Source organism: Tenebrio molitor, chromosome 1 (assembly GCF_963966145.1).
Source record: "Tenebrio molitor chromosome 1, icTenMoli1.1, whole genome shotgun sequence".
In the NCBI taxonomy this organism is placed as follows: Eukaryota; Metazoa; Arthropoda; class Insecta; order Coleoptera; family Tenebrionidae; genus Tenebrio; species Tenebrio molitor.
Genome location: NC_091046.1, coordinates 22,946,331 through 22,968,003, shown reverse-complemented (window position 1 = coordinate 22,968,003; position 21,673 = coordinate 22,946,331). Strand labels below are relative to the sequence as shown.

Here is a 21,673-nt window from a genome sequence, read left to right as displayed (position 1 = left end):
GCATCGCCAGTATTATACAGTAAAAGCTGTCCTAACGGACTTCTACTGTAAAATACTATTAATGCCATTAATCAGAAAAAAAAAACAGAATCAATAAAAAAATTATAAGTTAACATTTGAATTCCCCATAAATGGATAAATGGTATAAAAATTATATGCTCAGTCAGATTTCTACACTTCCGTTCAGTGAAAAAGCATACACTTACATTTTGCTTGTGTAAATCAGATTTACCATTACCTGATGTCACTGTCAATGTCAGTGGCAGGTAATTGACATAATTCGATTTCAGCAGTAAAAGTGTACTTCATTCCACCTCTAATTTTACTGTTATCAGCATTATAGGTATTATTCTTTATTTTCAAGGTTTATTGCTGGTTCTTTTAAGTCCGGTATAATCAAAATTCGTTTGTAAATTCTTACCTAATAACTTAATATAGGTAAACATGGAAACAAACATCAAGTAAATTTACACAACCAAAAATCGCAAAAATCTCTCTCAAGACTTGTATGCTATTTCCGTGAACAGAAGTGTAGTGTTTTTAGACCCATTTCGTTTCCTGTCTAATTTTTTTCATTTGGGTCATCAATAGCAAAGTTATAGCGTGGGCCGTTTTTTTAAACCTTTGTTCTTGAAGCGGTGACATCTAGAAAGCTGGTTCAAATACAGGGCGAGTCGGGAGGAACGGCCGAAACTCCATGGGCCGTATGATTTCCCTTTCATTAAAGTTAAAGAACGTCGTTAAATTGTTTTGTCTCTGTCTAACATAGTGCTTGGCATATTCTCTCACTTTGTCTAATCAATTATTTAGCTAATGAAAGGCTTAACGAATGGGAAATCATATGGCCCAATGAGTGTATTGTATCCAAATTCTCGCTTGTTTTCACATTCAAAATATTTTGGAATCGGAGTTTGAGGTTAAAAAACATTTGGCTGGCTGAAAAATGAATTGTACAAAGTACTATCGCTGGCCGAAAAAACTCGTACACAGATAACAGAACAACAGATGCAAAAATTAAAAATTTGAGCTGTGTAAACATCGCTTCTTTAATAAAGGTTATGTATGCCTAGGTTTGATTTTTTGTTTGGTCAATAAAACGATACGTTTATGAACACCAACCTCAGCAGCATTTGCCCGTATCGAAATCCCGTCTCTTAAACGTTGCGCTATAGTCTGTTTTTGAGTTTCAGTTAAACCCATTATTTCGCATCGACTTTGACACTGATAATAATGATTGACGTTGTAGACTTTCATTTACAATACTAAAATTTTGGCTTTTCAATTTTTTTTTTTGGCCAGCGATGGTACTATTCCGGACACGGAATCTTGGCCACAACTGACATTTAACTGACAAATATGTGTGAACTGGCCTTTATTGAATACTAGCTGACCCGGCGAACTTCGTACCGCCTCAGAATCAATAAATGTTGTGTTAACTTATTAGCTGAATTTAATGAAGTTTTTTCTATTAAGATAAAATGAATAATCAAAATGAATTGAAATTTAATGATTTAATGCATACACAAATTTAATGCTTACACATATTTAAATTTAATGCTAAGCACTACGCCTTCTGACGGAGATTATTGGTATTCACGTCACGTGATGTGCAAATGTGATTAACTCCCATGAATTTACGACAATTCATTGATGAGTACTGAAAAATTATTTTTTTTCGGTAAATTCATTTGCAAGAAGTGAGAGTATAATGAGTAGTAGAGCAAATTGCTGTGTCCCGAGTTGTAACTAACTATGCAGTGAATTTTTTATCAATGAACCATAGGGATTGACATGGTGTAAAGTTTATTTCATGTCGGAAAAATAATTTTGAAATTAGCAATAGAAACACCATTGACGCGAAATAAAGTTTATACTTTATACCATGTAAATCTCTATGGTTCATTAAACGGATTGAATATTTTAATGAGTTTGGTTGGGATGCAGTCAACATCTGATGGGAAGAAAATATGGAAAATTAAATTAAAAATTGGAAAGAGAATTACTAAGCATATGCGTGTTTGTTGGAAACATTTTGTAGATGAAGATTTTGTTCCACTGGTTTGTTGGTTTGATGGTTTGGACCACAGACAATTAAACTATAGTAAGACTGTCAAGTGGGATTACATTTTCGGGGACGCGCTCAAGTGGCGCTGCCCGAGCGTTAGGCCAAACTAATGTATAACAAGTTGCATATCTGACTAGTTTCTGTATATCTAGTTGCCCATTTTTTTTTTTCAATTTAATTTAAATTGATACAGTGCACCCAGAAATGTGGTAGCAACTTTTACACAAAGTGTCACAAGATGGCACTTTCGAAAAGCCAAATTTGTTCAATCTTGCAACATTCAGTTTTTGAATTTTTTCAGAAGATTATGTTAAGGAGGTTTTCCGAACAATTTTTACCCCCGATTTGTGCACTAAAGTTTGTCGAGATGTTGCTCGAAGGGTTCAGTTACGCATTGAGCATAAGGGTGGTCAATTTGAACATTTTCAATAAAATTTAAATTTGAATGTTTTACGTTTGACAATTCTTGACATTTATTTATCTCAATTTAGATAGCGGCGTTGCCATGCATAAAAAAGATCTCTGTAAAAAAGTGTCATCTTGCGGGACCAATTGAAAAACTTGCTACCACATTTCTGGGCGCTCTGTACTTATTTAAAAAAAATAAAAACGACTAATTAAGTATTGAACATTTTAATACAAATTCTAACATATACAACAAATTAGTAGTTTATTAAACGAGTTTGTGTGTAAATTGGGATTTTTTGGGCATGAGTGGGCTAGTTTAAAAGGCGAGTGAAACTGAATTGAAGGGTAGATCTAGTGCAATAATTTGATTTTGCGTTAACTTTTGAAATTTCTGGAGATAATTTTAGAATCGTGCAAAAGATTTTTTAATTTTGAAATTGTTTTTCGCTGATATCGGTTCATATAATAAATGTTTCTACCTTTTGAAGTAAGACTACTAACTTTCTTGCATTCAAGTACTTGCAACACACTAGAAGATTTTGTTGAGTGTCTATTTTGGGCCTTGGGCATAACAGGAAGGATTAGATTCTCTACAGTGGGATTTTCAGTAATCGTAGAATTTTCAATTTGTTCAGCTGGTCTAACATTGTTTATTGAAGTTTGTTTGTCTTGACGAAGAAAAATCGACGGCAGGGCGTATTTATGGAGTTTTGTTTTTTGAGTAAAGAAATTGTTGCTAAAATGTTTCTCGCAAATAAAGGCATTATCTGTTTTGAAGGGTGGTGCAACATTTACGTAAAGCTTCTATCCATCGTTTCCTTTGTTCTTCTAATTTTGGAAATTCAAAATCGCCGATCTTGTTGTTTACAAAGCATTTATGTGTAATTTTTCCCATATCCAAATAAATAAAATAAAAATTGCGATCTGAAAAACCATATTTCGTACTTTTTCAAAAAGAAAAAGATCACTTACCAAATAAAAAGATAACAAAAAATTATCTCAAGATACACTGGTTTGGAGTACATAATTTATTTTGTAGAACAATTTATAAAATTTATTGACTAAACCTTGACAGACATTAGAAAATTCAAAATTACTGATGACATTTGATGACATTATTAATTAATATTCAAATCACCGCCGTGTTGATGATTGACATATTTCACTATACATCTGCCTGGGCGAAGCTTTAGTGCCTGTGATCTCCACGGTGCGACTTTAGGGGGGAATGTCACTAAATAATCATAACCTCACAAACAAATGTAATGAATTCAGTGAAGTTGTCAAAGTGCAATATCATGAGTCTCGCAGTTTAAAAGTAATTTTAATAACAAACATTTTATTAATTTAGTTGATGCTACTTCTGTTTGGTGTTTCTGGTTTTTAATATTTTGCTGTTAGTGTTTATGAACTGGCTTTTTTTTTATCATATTAGAACTGATATTGCGGTAAATGCAGCAACAACAAGTTCCGTTAGTTGTAAACCTATTTCTGGAATAATATTAAAATTATAATCTCAATCTTGGATTTGCAGTAGGTACATTATTTCCTAAGCGGGTCATTTCAGATGAAGATGGGTCCATAACAAAACAATTATATTTGCTTAATTAATCCGTGCTATTCTTGGTGGAAATGACTGGAAAGTATACTTTAAGTTTTGTACAGTTTTGAATGTAATTATATAATTTTGGACAATTATTATTCTATGAATTTGCACTCGCCACTGACCAAGATATTTTCAAAAAACACGGCGCCGAAACTTTGTCCCTTCCGCACAACCGAACCAGTGAACCAGTGCGCAACATCTTACTTCTGCCAATTTAGAATATCCAAAATGTAATTACAATTAAAGTAATGTGTCATTTATCACGGGACAACTACGCATGACTGCATGCATCATGCAGATACATGTGTGTGGAGTGTGGACTGCATGTCTAAATTGTCACGATGCACATGACGTTGTCACACATTTGAAAGCATGACAGTTAGTTGCTAACAGCAACCCCCGAAAACAACCCCAAATGTCAGAATCATGAGAACAATAGGATTTTTCGCTCTACGCCCAGGCCGCTATAGACACTCTGACTATCTAGCAGGTCGTGATTCAAATCAACCTTTTTTAACGGAAATTCCCGATCGGATTAACGAGTAAATTCGGTAATTTAGTTTGGCCTAACGCTAGAGCAGCGCTAGTGTTGTCAGTGTCTCCCATGTTTTATACGGGTTTTGAAAGTCTTGTGGTTTGGACGCACTGTTCACTTGTTTTTGTTTGATAGTTTCGAGGTTAGGTATGCCGCACAGCAATGAATGTTCAACCCTAAAACAGCTTCCCCCGCGACGTAGCATTACTTGGGGTAGCATTTAAATAATTACAGACAGTTGACGTACTTAAATGCATAATTAGTTAGATACAGGTGCGATACACTGAATAAGTGAATAAGCCCATTTCTAGCGTTAGCCATGACATAGCAGCGGGTATGTTCCTGCACGGATGTTGGCCTTGTAGGGTCTTTTGATGGTTGATATAAACGCGAGATTTCAAAAAAAAAAACACAAACAAAATTGCAAGGGGACAAATCCGAAGAGCGGGCTCTCTATTACAAATTGCCCCTTATTGAGGTGAGACTCCAGTTCTTCGTCTTGTCGCACTCCCGGTTTGTCTGAAATCATGGTCTGAACGTAGTGACCCATGTAACAATTGATTTCTGGTTCGGGACACGACCCAACATTGAAGCAATTTCGGAAGGGTTGCGATCACAGAAAATCAGTTTGAAAAGTAGACCTCGACGGCAAACGCAGGCTTTCCACTCTTCCAACGCATGATGGCAGCTGACAGGGATAGGGAACAAATCTTGAAAACCATGGCTTCCGAATGAGACCACTCCCGTCCCATTATGACCCCTACAGTCTGAATAGCGCGCATTTCAAAAAAGGAAGTTATGTTGTCGCACCCTGTACAATGCAAAAGTAGGTGTTGTTGATCACCATTGATCACACTTGGTGTTAAAACTCAGCTGACGTTAAATCTCAATTAAGTTCAAATTGTCGATGCGCGCACAATGACAGATTGTGACAGATGACATAAACTTTCAAAATGAATTTTCTTCATAATTTTTTTTTTCGTTAGTTATTCGATGTTTTAATAGTTATTCTGCTAATCGGGGCGGACACAAATCCAACAATATAAAGATCATACAAATCTGTCCAGCCGTTCTTGAGTTATAAATAGCGTAACTAACCCGACTTTGTTTTATATATATAGATAACCCAACTTTTCATTTCCCTGCTTTTTTGATGTCACAAGAAAAACTTCAAAGCGATTTCTAATAATTGTCATTTATTAATGAGTAATGACACTAATGATTGGTTTACGTAATTTTTTTAGAAACGTCTAAAAATGTTGGCCAAGATTCCGGAATAGTACAAGTGAACACTTGGGAAGCACTAATTCGACGTATTAGAAATACTGCAGCCAAGAAAGGCATGAGGTCAACGGCGGTATTTTTGAACATTTAATAAAAGAACGCGATTATTAAGATAACGTCAATGTTTGCAATGTTCTTTATTTGTTATTACGCTATTACTTGAAAACAAATGAAAATCGGATAAGAATATGAGTTTTTTTACGTGTAAATACACTCGTGAAGTTTCGGCCGTTCTTCTCGATTCACTCTGCATAAGACAAGACAAGAACCTTGGAAAGTAGAAATTGTTATTGTTTAAATAAAATAAAATTGAACCAAGTAACCAAGTAAAGTTGCATGCATTTTGTTTTGGAGGAATTCCAAATGTAAAGATTTTGAAATAAGTATGTTGTTTGAGTAGTGATCCTGATGAAAAATACAAGTTTTCGAGGTCAAACTTTATTGTTAGTAAATTTTGCAAATGATCAAATCAAATATTGATTATAATATAATACTGTGGTATAATATACTATTAATACTTCTTGCACCGTTTTGGCTCAAAGCGAATATAAAAAACGTCACGATATATTCTAGTGTTGTGAGGTCCGGTAATTGACTTAGTCAATGACCCATTTGACCGGTCAATAATTGTCAATGACTTGACGAATTTGACCAGTCATTTTTAAAATTTAAATTTCCCGCATATAATGTTGAAGATTATAGGATATGATGACTGTTTGACTGATGAGATGAGGTTATGTTGGGTTGTCTGTTTTCATTTACGTAGCTGCTGACAATGAAGAAATGGATTATGACAATAAATAAGTAAATTATGACAATGAAAAATCTAAAACTTTAATAAAGATCATTGTGAAAAACGATTATTAAGCTTTTTGTCTATTAGGAAGAAGTGGTTTTTGTTTTTCAATTGTTTTTGTGTCTTCTTAACATGACATACAATATATTTTTATTTTCATAAAATACTTACCTACCTACTTTTTCAAATTCTAAACGAATGTTTAAGTATTTTAAAAGAAACTAAAAAACTGAAAATACACACACACAGTTGTGTTGAAAGTTTTAAAGCGTTTTAAATTAACAAAAAGTTCAAATTCAAGCAAATATGTTAAAGAAAAAACAAAGTATAACTTCAAACAATTCAAACTTAAACTCACTTACACAATTTTAGAACAATAATTTATCGATCAATAAACATTATAAAAAATGGAATTAAGAACCATTATTTGGTATTAAAATAATCCTTGGCATTGAAAGAATCATTTTGTGATGTGTAACTAGTTCGTACTTTTTGACCAATAATGACTGGTAATTGACCGATCAAGGACCGGTCAACTTTGACCAAAAATAAATGACCGGTCATTTATCCATCACTAATATATTCGCTAAAATTATACACATAAATTTAGCTGTTAAATTCAATTTATTAAAGAATACACAACCACATTATAGTTATACACCAGAAAGTTGTTTGGAAAATGACAGTTACAAGTTATATTTTGATAGAACAATTTTAACTGACATTCATATTAAGCATAACAGACCAGACATTATAATTTTAAATAAACAACAAAAGCAAGCATATCTTTTAGATATAGCTGTTCCAAATTCACACAATATAACACAGACATATAACACAAAAATTAATAAATATTTAGAGCTCTCCGTTGCTATGAGAAATCTTTGGTGTTTAGAAAAAATTTCGAGGTCGAATGAGAATGCGCCAACAAAAAATAATCATTTTGCGCACTTAATACAAAAATAACTATATTATGACATAATATTCAATTATTATGTCTTTGGAACAATCAAATTTGTTTCGATAGTTACTAATATAATTTTTTAAAGTAATTTTATATCTACACGCGATTGGTCAATTAAAAACGTTCTTATTTTAAAATCCAATGAAGTTGGATTTTTAAAAATATTTTTCCTATTATTCTCAGAAGATGATGATTTCATCGTATTATTTTTGTCCGCCAGTTCTGATAGACCCTGTATAACATAAAAATAACAATTCCAAAAAATACAATTAAATTACCTAAGATTATTTCTTTCTATTCTCCACCCCTCTCCTTCTCTATCCTTTCCTTCCCTTTCTCTCATTTCGCCGCATCCGCTCCACATGTGCTAGATCGTCTCTCTCTCCTCACGGCACATCCTGCACATTCTTCTTCTTCCATCCAATACCTGTTCTCTTTCTCCTCGTTCCCACATGTAAATCTCGCCATCATTTTTCTTTCTTTTGCGCTCTCTTTCCCCAGGTACACCGGAAGATCCTCTGTCACGCACTTGTCATACTCCCTGTTGTATAGTCCAATTTTTACCCTTTTGCGATGACGTCATTATCTAGTAACTTTACGTATGTTTGAGCTAGGATCAGAAACAAATTTGAATTGATCATAAATAACTATAAATGTGTCAAATTTGTTGACAATTGCTTCGAAAGGTTATGTTTATAATCAATGTAATAAGTGAAAGAAATTAAAAATTGTCAAATGGACAGAAGCATAAAATAACCTCAAAGTGACCATCAATAAATAAACGTGCCTTTTTTTTGTTTTTTTCTGTTTCTGTCGTTTCAATAAAGAGAAAGCGAGGAAGCAAATCGTGACGTCACCTCAAAAGGGTAAAAATTGGACTATACCTCGCTTCTCTGATTCTCTCCCTTCTCTCTTGCATCTCCGTATCTCTGTCCCTCTCGCTCGGCTCCGCACATATCCATCTTCCTTCCGCTCTCACTCTTTCCACTTTCTCAATGGCATACGCGTTCCTCCTGCAGTACTTCTCTCTCTCTCCTTCTCAGCCGTATTATTTTTCTTTTCTCTATAGCACTCAGTCAGTATCCTGCACTCTTCCCTTCCGCCCATTCTGTCCTCGAACTTTGCCGCTCTCTTTCCCGCTTTCACTCTCAGCTTGCTTCTCTTGCACTCTTCCCTCACTATGTACCCTGGTGTTTCTCTGTCCACTCCTAGCACCCATCTCAAATATTTCACTTGCACTCTCTTCACCTCCTCTTGTTCCTTCCATCCCCAGATCTCTACTCCGTACATCAACACGCTCTCTAAGTCTCTACCATGCTCTCGAACATCATCATTCTCCTCCTGAACTCACCTCCCTACTATACTATACAGTGAGTTTTTTTTAAGACTGGCCATAGGGTTTTACATGCTAATTTTTCCACCCCCTGTTAACTTTTGTTCCGATGAAAATATTCAAACCATTTTTGGAACAAAGTTGGAAGATTTTTTAAACTATCGGATAGATTACAATTCATTATCCCAAACTGTCGAAAAAGTTGGGAAAAAAATATTTTTTAGCGCGCCGAAAGCGTCCAAAATTGGAGATCGTCAGGTGCTGGTTGAGCCGACAATGGCGCTACTTTGGCGGCCGCTCGACGTACTATTATTTCGGCGCCCTAAAAAATATTTTTTTCACAATTCTACAGTAGTTGCTGTGTTTTAATTTTTCGGCTGCAAAAGCAGGGGAACCAGATCTTATAGAACGACCATCTAAATGTGTTGTAGTCAAGATACATGTGACATCCCAAACAAGTGTTCTACCTCGTTTCCAATTCCTAAAGTAACCCCATCTGGGCCGCGTTGCACAATCATTTTATTAGTAATAATATTAGTCTTGTAACTTGTAACTAGTAAAATTATGTTGCACAATCTTATCTTTAGTAATTTCAAGTTACAAGTTGTAAAATGAAAAATATTAGTGTATTTTACACTAATTTTACTAGTAGCTGTTGCACAATCCCAGACACAAATCAATTAATATATTAGTTTTGTAGTTTTTAATGTCAAATTTTTACAAGCAAAACGTTGCTAATAAATATTGACATCCGAATTTACAAGTTGAAATAATTTTCTTCAAAATGTTAGATGACTTATTCTATGAATCAAGCAGTGTAGCATTTCCAAATCGAATAAGGTAGCATAGGAGTAAAATTTTTTGCCCTCTAATTAATTTCTGTGGCGGTCGTGAAAAAGTAGGTAAGTCAAATAATTTCAAAAATGAGTTAACGATGTTTACACCTTAATAATAAATCATGGAATTAAATAATTCAGATTTTCACAGTTTAAAATTTACTTATATTGAAAGCAAGTACAGGTAGAAAGAAGTTTCTATTTAATTACAGAATTTTAGGAATGATGTGGAATTTTGAATCGTTGCCCTGAAAAATTAACATTTTCGACTTACCTACTTTTTCACGACCGCCACAGATTTTTCATTTGAATTAAGAATAGAGTTTTTGGAGCGGTTTAGAATCCCCGCAAAAAAAATGAAATTGTTAGAACAAATAGATTACAGGATTCAACATAATAGTTGAAGAAGTTGGGCTATTAGCTATTACTGCTAAACAATAATTACGTACCTACATATAGCTCTTCACTGGTTTGGAGTGGTAGCCAATATCACACCATTTCTGATATGCATGGGGTCAAAAAATAACCGTACATATGTCGTGTTATAAAAAAATGTTGTTAAAATGTAGTGAATAGAACTTTATTTAATGTGTTGGGTCATGGGCAGAAAATATTGAAGAGTAAATTAGAAATTTTCTTCACCATGGATGTGGGGTTGTAGATATTATTTTATTTATACATAATATAGTTTTATTTTAAAATATAAAAAAGTTCTTCCAAATCGGGTGATTGGGGAATTGTCCCGAGAACTGATGCAGCATTTTTTCTTTATTTTTTTTTTTTAATGCATAATAACAACTTGCGCTGGTCATACCGTTTATCCATATTTATAATTTTGGTTTGTGATTTATGGAAATAACAAATTAAATTACAAAAATTTAGCGTGACAGGCACAACATTAGATTGTGACAAAATAAATCAAAGCCGACTACACTAGTAATTTCATTTTTTTTTTCTAATAAAATTTAGCAGAATTTACAACTGTAACTAAAGTAATTGTACAACACAATCTATTGGTACTAATAACTAATAACTTGTAACTTGTATTTTGTAACTTGTAAATTCTTAAATATTGTGCAACGGGCCCCTGGTCTTTTACCATCTTCACGAAGCAATCCGTGTGAGGTTCAATAATATAAGGAATGTTGACTGAAGAAAAGGTACCTACGCTTTAAAATATCATTTAAAGCACTGTGGCGCGGAATTCTACCAGCACTTTTTACACGAAAGACCACGATGACCCGATTTATCCACCCGAGAGCCACAAATGCAAATTTGGGGATGACATTATTTCAGATCCAATTCTAAGAGCAAAAGAGTTTGATTTTCCAATAAAGTACCAACATATTGCAAAATCATTACTACCCCACCTTTTGTAAGGCAACGACCATTTTTATCCCCCACTGACTGGACTATACAGGGTGATTTACGAGGAATAATGAGCCGGGCGGAATAGAAAATGCAACCGCAATTCATCAGGAGAAAAACCCGGACATTTACCGCTTCGATGTCCGGCTTTTTGTTGCAATGTATTGTGGGTTGCATTTGCTATTCCGCCGGGCTCATTATTCCTCGTAAATCACCTTGTACTATAGTTCATTTTTTAATGCTGTAGAAAAAGTCAGGCAACCCAATATACAGTCATCAAGGCTGCCTAGATACCTTAAATTCATTTATAATTGATATGGATCCATGATGCCGCTAAAAATTCTGTTTGTCAAAATCTCCGTCAGTCTGACAAGGTTTTGACATTCGATAAAAAAATTTAATTGAAATGAGAAAACGTGTTTAATAATGTGTTTAATCTAAAATTTATGAATAAAAAAGCAGTAAGTTATTAAATAGAAACAATATTTAACCATAACTCAAACATATTATGGATTTAAAAAATCAACTCTCATCTTCGCATTCTTCCGGTTAATCCGAATCGTCATCAGACTCGCCAAGGTGTATAATCAATGGTTCCATGGTCACTTCAATAAGCATATTCAATTCTCAACATTTGCTCTTCTTTAGTTTAACCGTATCCCCAACCTTAAGTTCCGCATGTTCATCATAGACATGTTTGTAGATGTTCAAAATCATGTTTTTTCGAATACGGATAAGGACGACTTACTTTTTCGTTGAACATAATTTGTTCTGTGCAGCCCATCGATAATCAAGTATAAAAACCCTTGACCAAACTAGCCTTTAAATTAATACCTAATTGACAGTGACACGAATTGACATTAATGCATTTTTTGGAGCATATGGTATCATGGATTGAAGTAATTTACAAAATTGAAATAGGAATCTAGTGAACTATCGAAAGTGTATATTTGGCTGCCTGACTTTTTCTACAGCATTAAAAATTTTTTAAGTTGGTAACACTGGATCGTATTTTAAATCGTATAACAGGAGTAACTTCCAGTTGTTGGTGGCTTGTCGTTGTTAATGCTATACCTATATCAGATATTTGTAAAATTAACCAACAAAACATATCCAGTTACAGTGTTATAAATAACCGAATTAAAAAATTTTCTTAATTGTACTGCCAACTTAAACAGTCCTTTTTGATCACCCGGTATATAACTACTTCCAGGGAATCTTTTTTATTATGTAATTGTGTTCTTCTAGTTTCCTATTATTAATTTCTACTGAGTTATTCAGGCTTATTATGGTGACCATTGGTTATTTACCAATATTGAAAGGAAAGCAACATTGGATATTAAAATATTTCAATAATTAAAATATTCCCTATTATGGTGTCCACATTGGTAACGCTTAAGTGACCTTGGTAAATTTCAGATGTTGGATAGAAACACGATACGAAGTTGCCTTCTCCAGTGTCTCCAACCTAAAGAATCAGGCAATATTTTTAGGATTAGGGATTTACGATTTTATTTGACATGAATGACATGTCAATGTCATGCTATAATAAAAAAGTCTTCCAAAAAATACAATTTGATCAGAAAAAACAGGGCGGCTATGAAAAGCAAAATTTCTGAAAACATGCAGCTTAACTTAATAAACTGTCATTTGTAAATAGTGACATTTGCCTCATTTTATTTAAAAAATGTTTTTACTGAAGAATGCCGTATTTATGAAAATAGAATCTCATTTTTCAAACGAGAAGGACGAAAATGGTAAATAGATTTACTCACAACTTTGTTTGTTGGAGTTTCGGCAAAATGTCTCATCATCGTGGTTATAACTTAGGATAACTGAAGCTTCCACTCATGTTTTCAGAAGTTTTATTTTATCTTTTTCGTTAACCATTTGTCTAACATTTGACGTCATTTAAATGTTTTTTTTGTTCGACACTGTCAGAAATTGAGAATTTTCTCCTGTGTGAACGGATTTTGATAAATGTAACCACTTGTCAAAACGAAAGGAGCCTTTAAGGGGCTCGTCGAACAAAAAAACGTTGTATTCAACTCGTTCGTGTATCAATTGGGTTTTTTTGGCACGAGTGGGCCAGTTTAAAATGCGAGTGAAACGAGCGTTTTAAAGGTCCACGAGTGCCAAAAAAATCCAATTTACACTCAAACTCGTCAAATAAACTACTATTAGTTGCTCCCCTTGGATGAAATAAAAAGGCATAGTCTGTGTCTACATCAAGTTTTCTACACTTTCATTCATCCTTCTTATTGTCAATTTTGATGTTACCAAAACCAGCAAAATGTCAAAACTTTTCATGTTTTACGTCAGACCAAGTCAGACATAACAAATTTACATCCATTTTCACTTTTAGGTATACCTACAATACGAAATAACCAATATCCAACAGTAATAAGACCACCCCAGATCGTTCTTAAATTTTCCAATATCAAACATTGGATGTCGTAACCTCTTTTGTCACAGTAATACCCAAAACACGTAAAATTGGTTATTTTCCAATAATATGAAAACTTCCAACATAACGAATCAAGGACAGATAACCAATATGCCACCATAAACAGACTTCCGAATTTTCTTAGTTATTTTCTGTTTATCCGTTAATAAACAATATCCAAGAGTCACCGTAATAACCCTGATTGAATAAGTTGTTTTTATGTGTGTTTAGGTATTTTTCTATTGATGTGTTTCTTTTCTATTGTGTTGTTCTATGCACTATGGCATATATTTTTAGGGTAAGGACCTTGTTGTTTATTTTGATATTTCTTCTGTGTGTGAAATATTAAATTTATGTATAAAGGGCATTATGAAGATGTTTATGTTCGAGGGCAACCAGTTTAAAAGGTCGAGGGCCGCCAGGCCCGAGAGTTTTTAAGGTGCCCGAGAGCATAAACATCGAGTAATGCTCGTGGTACATACAACGTTTTATGTTTCACTGCATTTGAATTTGTGAACATTTAAAAAAATTATAAATTGTGAACTTGATTTTGCTAAATTTCCTAGTTTGCGGTGGCTCGTATCTATGACGACTTGTTTGAGCGGGCGTAATAAGCGGGCATTATGATTTATACGCCCTAGGGCATTATAGCCTACTTAATATATCTCATTGTCAAGGTATAAAAAACAAATAATGATTCAGTGAAACATAAATAAATATTGTGTGTGCGTATGAACACCATAATATGGGATTTTGGGTTTGATTAAAGTTTTGTGAATACCTACTTATCCTCCAGTTAATGATTGCAAGTAGAAGATGTAACTGTACTATCAGTGTTGGATACCCCATCTGATCGATATCCCTTCTGCGTCAATTATTATTTTGTAAAGTATGCAGTACGCAAAATGTATCTATCGCCCCCTGAACCGTATGCTAAAGGACGATTCACACTATACACACCATCTCCGTCCCATCGCCGTTCCGTCACTGACCGGTAATTGACACAAAATGTCATTCGCACTGTAGTCCAGTCAATAGAGACCATGACCAACTTCATTCATATCCGCTTCGCTTCTATATGGCCGTTTCAATTTTGAATTTTACATGCAATCAAATGTTCCCATTTGATGGACATCTACTAGCGACATCTCCTCAACAAACAATCAAACTACAACTGAATTTGACATTAACGTCAATTAATTAACGTCAAGGTCAATGGCCTCATTTTTATGTTATTACTGTTATCAGCCCATTAAAAAAAAACACGAAGACGAAAATGTTGGGTTTAATTTAACTAGATGACAACACTAACAAAACACATTTTTAAAGGTAAGAGCACTATTTATAACTTCAAAACTTTTCAGCTCAGTGGTTTACTGTTCAAGCTTAGTCTTCAAAGAATCCATTTATTCTACAAAAATATTACTAAGGACTGGTTTCGCAGCTGTTTTAATAATAACATTGCATACTGCAGCTTTGTGGTCTGCACAGGAAAACGCTGAATTTTGAAGGAGGTGATCATATAGCAAGTCATGCAAATGAGTACATTGTTTCTCATATTGTAGAAATGGTACCTAACAGTTTTTGTACTATATTCGCAATTCTCAATAATGCCTACAAATGAATCACTGGGATACAGCAATTGACTCCGATTTTGAAGGGCTATTAATCTTAACAGAGATCCTAGTATGATGGTGGATAAAAGTGACATAAAAGATCACTTTGCCAAATTTGTATTGTAAATGTATTGTTTTGCAGGGAAGAAGCAGGTTCATTTTCATCTGGGGACTGGGTCAGGATATGAATTCGTACAAACAACAACAGGGTTCTAAAATAACCAAAGAAAACATTTTGCATGTTGTATACATATTTTGGATCTGAATTCCTACAAATACGAATGGGACAGCATCTTTAGTGAGTGTCACTTTTTTTGAAGATGATCTGTAATTTTGTTGAGATCTATAATACCATTTAATAAACTACCTTCTATAAGAAATTTTATTATTCAAAAAATACTACAAGATCTTTTAAGAGACTGTAGCCATTTGTTTCTCTGATCAGAATCGCTTGGAAATTGGAAAGAAGGCTTCAAATTTCCACAAATAAAACACTTTCTGCCCATTTTGTTAAAAAAACAACTAAACAGTCCCGAATTTATTTAAACTTTAGAATGAATAAGTTGTCAACTTGACGGAAGATGGCGACACATGATGCACGTTTCCCAAGGCCGTCTGAATCAAAAAGCTACGCTTATAAGGCCGTTTCATTGTCCATGATAATTGTTTCTGCAGAGTGGCCATGAAACAAAAGAAGACAGAACCTTATTGCGCGCCCTCGGTGGCCGATCAACGAATTAAAGCTACAATATTGGCGGCAATTTAAAATGTTTATTTTACATAAAATGGTAAAAGCGTGTTTCATTTGTGGGGCAAAAGATGTTCGCTTATTTGAAATTCCGAACAATATGGAACAAAGACAAAAATGGTTCGAAGCTTTTGAAATGTTTTGCGGTAAGCAAATTTATGCAGACAATGATAAGGACAGCCTTTTAATTTGTATTTGTAATATAAGACACTACAAAAATTACGGATTACTCAGAAATTTGTGAGCGGCATTTTCAACAAGACTTCATAATTACAACCTCCAAAAGACGACGCTTATGTAAAGATGCTGTTCCTTCTATTTTTGTAAGTATCTATAATTAAAACAGACTTGTGGTGTTTATTGATACATGAAATATGTCTACATAGAAGCGAAGTCAACCACGAAATATGAGAAAATAAAATGAGCTTCCTCTTCTGATTTTTTGATCAATTACTTATTAGTTTTCACAGTCATAATCAGGAACCTCCAGTTATTAATTACTGTCATCTTATTAATGTTTTTGTTTTTTACATTTTTCCCACTGAAACTCCGCTTGAAATTCCTATACCCCAAAATCCTGTAGAGACTTTCGTCATTCCAACCATTCCTATCACATCCAAATCAATTCAAGTAAATAGTATTTCTGCGGAGTATATGGTTAATCTCCAGTACCACTGCAAAGTGTTGACCCAAAAGCTGAAACGAACAAATTGTTTAGCTAAATTAAAAGATTTAGAGGAAGAGAAACGTAAAAATTCAAAAAATATGAACTTAATACATAATATAATTCAAAACGCTGATGAAAAGGCCATCTTTCTGATGGATCTTATAAACAATTATAGCAAAAGAGTACCGAGATGGTCTGAAATATCAGTCTGAACGTGTACAGTATGGAGATTCTGTTCAGCTAAAGGTTACGGGTTTTGACATAACAACTTAACAAAATTACCTTCAAAATCAACAATTTTGAGACATCTTGGAAAATTCGACGATCAAAATAATGAATGTATCCGAAATAAGCTCGGATCTTGGATATTTTATAGCACTCATGTTTTACTTGACGTTTTAAACATTTAACCTCAAAATAAAAAGAGGAAAAAGTCCACGGCCTCCTAGATTCATAAGAGACTCGTCTCTTATCTTATAAGAGACGAGTCTCTTATAAATCAAGGAGGCCGTGAAAAAGTCTCAATCGACTGCGTTCGAAATCGGTAGATGGAGCGCAAAAAGGTTCTGCCCAAGGTTGGTAGAACTGACTAATTTGTATAATAGGTTGCCTCGTTGCCATTTAAAGCAATAGTCTGAATTTTTTCCCCCCGCAAAAGTTACTCGTGACGTCACAGTGTACCAAACTTTTACTACAGAGTCTGTCGATCATGCATTAGGTGTTCCTTCGCTAGAATAAATCCCAAAAAGCCACCCAAAAAACTCCACGGAGCTTATAAACCTTAGGTTCTATTCGAACACCCAAAATTTCTGGGTTGATTTTACGTCACGAGTTACTTTCCCCCCCGCCCCGCAATTTTCAACGAGGCAACCTATTATACAAATTAGTCAGTTCTACCAACCTTGGTTCTGCCGCCCGAAATGTCACAGAAACAAAGTTTATATGGAAAAATCGAAAATTGAAACGGCCTTATAAGCGTAGCTTTTTGATTCAGATGGCCTTGACGTTTCCATAGCACGTTTCATGGACTACTTTGCGGGAACAAATTTTTGCTAAATTGAGACGACCATATAGAAGCGAAGCGAATATGAATGAAGTTGGTCATGATAGAGACGTAAAAATGGCTCCACTTTGCAAAAGGTACAGAAAAGTTTATACTTGGCAGGAATCTTCTATTAGGCATGTTATTAATATTGCCGAGTTTGCGACCTTGGGGGGTTGGCGCTCGCCCCGCCATACTGGAGAATAGGGGTGGAAAATCACATTTCTGCGATTATTTCATTATCCGTGCGAGATACGTCTATCTAAGTTATTATAGAAAATGTAGAGCATACAATTCTCTACATTTTTTGTTCTCTATGTTTTTTTGTCAGATCAATAGTTTCGTAGTTACAGCGTGTAGAAATCGAGAATTTCTATTATTTTTGTAGTTTTTATTCTTTTCCACACCACCACAGAGGTAGAGCAATAGGGTGCGTTTTTTTTTACGTAGTGTCCCCGGTTGGCATAGTCCACGATGCAGTAGAAGTTTACTGTTTTACTCTTTTTGATCTCTTTGTAACGTAGACGGATCCAAATAATCTGGATCGATCGGTATAGATGAGCTGAATTCATCAGAGTTTATGAATTCGGGAATTCCTCTTAAGAATTTTTCTCTTGTTCCTCAGGATCATCATCATCATCATCATCATCAGGATTATTTGGCGTTTACCTGTTTCATTAATATACACGTTGGAGTCCGATATGCCCGTAGACAGACAAACAATAAATGCTCGATTTCTACAGGCTGTAACTACGAAACTACGAATAAGTTAGATATACGTATCTCGCACGGATAATGAAATAATCACAGACGTTTCAGAATCTAAAAATCAAGACGAACAAATACCTGAAATCAATGAATTTCTATTTTGGCAAACGCCAGATGATCTTGATGATGATGATGATGACCTTGAGGAACAAGAGGAAAATTCTCAAGAGGAATTCCCGAATTCATAAACTCTGATGAATTCAGCTCATCTATACCCTTCGATCCAGGATATTCGGGTGCGTCTACGTTACAAAGAGATCAAAAAGAGTAAAACAGTAAACTTCTACTGCATCGTGGACTATGCCCGTTGGGGACACCACGTTAAAAAAAACGCACCCTATCGCTCTACCTCCGGGGTGGTGTGGAAAAGAATAAAAAGTACAAAAATAGAAGAAATTCTCGATTTCTACACGCTGTAACTACGAAACTATTGATCTGACAAAAAAACATAAAGAACAAAAAATGTAGAGAATTGTATGCTTTACATTTTCTATAATAACTTAGATAGAGGTATCTCGCACTAATAATGAAATAATCGCAAAAATGTGATTTTGCACCCCTATTCTCCAGTATGGCAGGGCGAGCGGCAACCCCCCAAGGTCGCAAACTCAACAATATTAATAAAATGCCTGATAGAAGATACCTGCCAAGTATAAACTTTTCTGTACCTTTTGCAAGGTAAAACTCCCTATTGATTGGACTACTGCGGCACTCGTTTCGTCGCTGCTCCATGACTGTAGAGTATCTACCTAGTCATCACAGGAGCAGCATTCGTAGTTTTGGGCGTAAGATTATTATACCGTATGTTTTAAAAAATTTCTGGTCGAGTAGGTATTGAAAAACAAAAGCATAAAAACGTATGGCGTAACTTGAATAATTCAGGCGAAAATGTGTTTATCACAATAATTGTTTTGAACGAACTGTCATAAAATGGCAATTTCAAGAAAAGCTTGAGAACGGTTCTTTTCCCTTACGATTCTACGAGAATTCGGGTTGGCGCCAAGATTTCATATTGCACTACCACTACCGCAGTTCGCAGTACCGCGGACGATCGTTTCGTATACGTAACGGATTAAAGTTAGGTTGTGTACCCGTCAACAAAAACAAATAAATCCGTGCCATACAAGTTATGTAATAACAATAAATAAATAAACAACATGATATATTCGCAAAAATTATACACATGAATTTAGCAGTTAAATTCAATTTATTAAAGGATACACAACCACATTACATTTATAAACCAGAAAGTTGTTTAGAAAATGACAATTACAAATTATCTTTTGATCGCACAGTTTTAACTGACATTCACATTCAGCATAACAGACCAGACATTATTATTTTAAATAAACAACAAAAGCAAGCATATCTTTTAGATATAGCTGTTCCAAATTCACACAATATAACACAAACATATAATACAAAAATTAATAAATATTTAGAACTATCCGTTGCTATGAGAAATCTTTGGTGTTTAGAAAAAATTTCGATTTTACCATTTATAATTTCAGCAACAGGAATAGTACCGCAATCTCTTTTTAAAAATTTAAAAATTTTGGACTTAGAGAACACATTGGTGGTGGAAATTCAAAAAGGTATATTATTATACTCATGTCACATCGTGAGGAAATTCCTTAACATTGACACAGAACATAAAACACAAAAAAGTCAAAATGTGGAGGCGAGACGCCGGTAATTATGTTGATAAGCACTGCACTATTACTTGATAGTATTATCCGTAATAGTGTATGTACTCCGGCAAAATTGCCGTGCCGCCGGGTGGAGGTGGGATACGAAAACAATAATGTGTTTTAAATTACTCAAGACTCTACAGCAAGTGTTGAAAATGCCTAGCCTAGAGCTTCGATGCCCATTGGAAGACACCTCTTTATCTAGCTACGTAGGTGCTGTATTGAAAATACCCCTGAGCCAGTTGGCGTTGATTGTGAAAACATCAAGAATGTTGTTCCTGTACCTTTCAGTTGTTACTGAATCCTTTCCCTTTCGAACAATTCTTTGACAAGTTGATACTAATAACTGAGTCTGCTGCGACAGTTGCCTGAGAGATAATTGGGGTTCGTTTTCCATTTGACCTTCGACAGTCTCAATATTTTCCTCAGTACGAACTTTAGGTCAAGCACTTCCGCTGAACACTGCCACTTTCTCGAAATGTATGAAGTGTGTGACCATTGCGAAAATAAGGTTCAATCATGAATATCTTTTGTTCAGAAGTGAAAATCATTTTCATAGATAACATTTTGTGAACAAAATTAGGTATTATGGCAATTAATGACGTTTCTGACAGTTCAATTATTATTTGACAAACTGCGCCATACCTACTATGCAGGACCTACTTGACCAGAAATTTCTTGAAACATACGTTAGTAAGGGGTGTTTATAAATGTCTGTGATCGCGGTTTGCCATGAAATTAGATTCATACAAATGGTAACCAGTACTATAATAAATTTGAGGTTAAGTGTAATCTGACAACAAATGTCAGTGCAGAATGTCAATGCCATCAATGTTTTACCCTTTTACCAATTAAGTGATAGCCGTAGTATAAGTGGTAAATAAACGTGAAATAGACTTATCCATTTCAGGCAGATTTGATTTCAGTCAAGTCTGTCTTAAGCCAGGTTGAAAAAGAATGAAGGTTAAAGCAGGAACCATCTCTAAAAAAAACAGGATTCGTCTGGTCCGGATGATAGCACCCTAGAAGAGCTTAGGGTTACCAGATGAACATACGAACGGTCAGAAAAGCAAACGAGAGCAGAGGAGCAGATCAGTGGATTTAGACTGAAGTGCCAATCTCCGCAAAGAAATTTTTTGATTATTATCTTCAATTCTTTCGCGGATATCTTCCACAATGTCTTGAGCAACTGGTGGCCTACTGAAGACTTGCTTTTTACGACGCTCCCAGTTTCCTGAATGCGTTCTAAAGTTCGTCTGATTTTCTGACGTAGACAATGATCATCACAATGGTAATCTGGAAATCTGATGCGGAATTGATCGAGACAAGGCTCGACAGAGTATGCCCAGACCACCATCGTTATCTATACCGTTCCTAAAATAAGCCTCTTAAATGAATTTATTTTGTTCAAATTCCATCTTTCACAATCTGTCTACTTGACGTATAATTATTTTGACGTGCATTGCTAGTCAAGTTCACGATTTTGTAGAGAATTAGCTT

General features: G+C 34.7%; 3 long non-coding RNA genes across 3 annotated transcripts in view; 1 reads left to right on the top strand and 2 right to left on the bottom strand.

Moving 5' to 3' along the window:
- LOC138138755 (uncharacterized) overlaps positions 1 to 21,673 on the bottom strand; it is a 104,383-nt gene that overhangs the window by 5,287 nt on the left and 77,423 nt on the right. The window lies entirely within an intron of this gene.
- Positions 14,406 to 15,637, top strand: LOC138137656 (uncharacterized). The gene is made up of 2 exons (XR_011161813.1): positions 14,406 to 15,345; positions 15,400 to 15,637. It is a non-coding gene; the product is annotated as an uncharacterized lncRNA (long non-coding RNA).
- Positions 15,111 to 17,108, bottom strand: LOC138137664 (uncharacterized). The gene is made up of 2 exons (XR_011161823.1): positions 16,955 to 17,108; positions 15,111 to 16,701 (listed from the first exon to the last, which is right to left on the bottom strand). It is a non-coding gene; the product is annotated as an uncharacterized lncRNA (long non-coding RNA).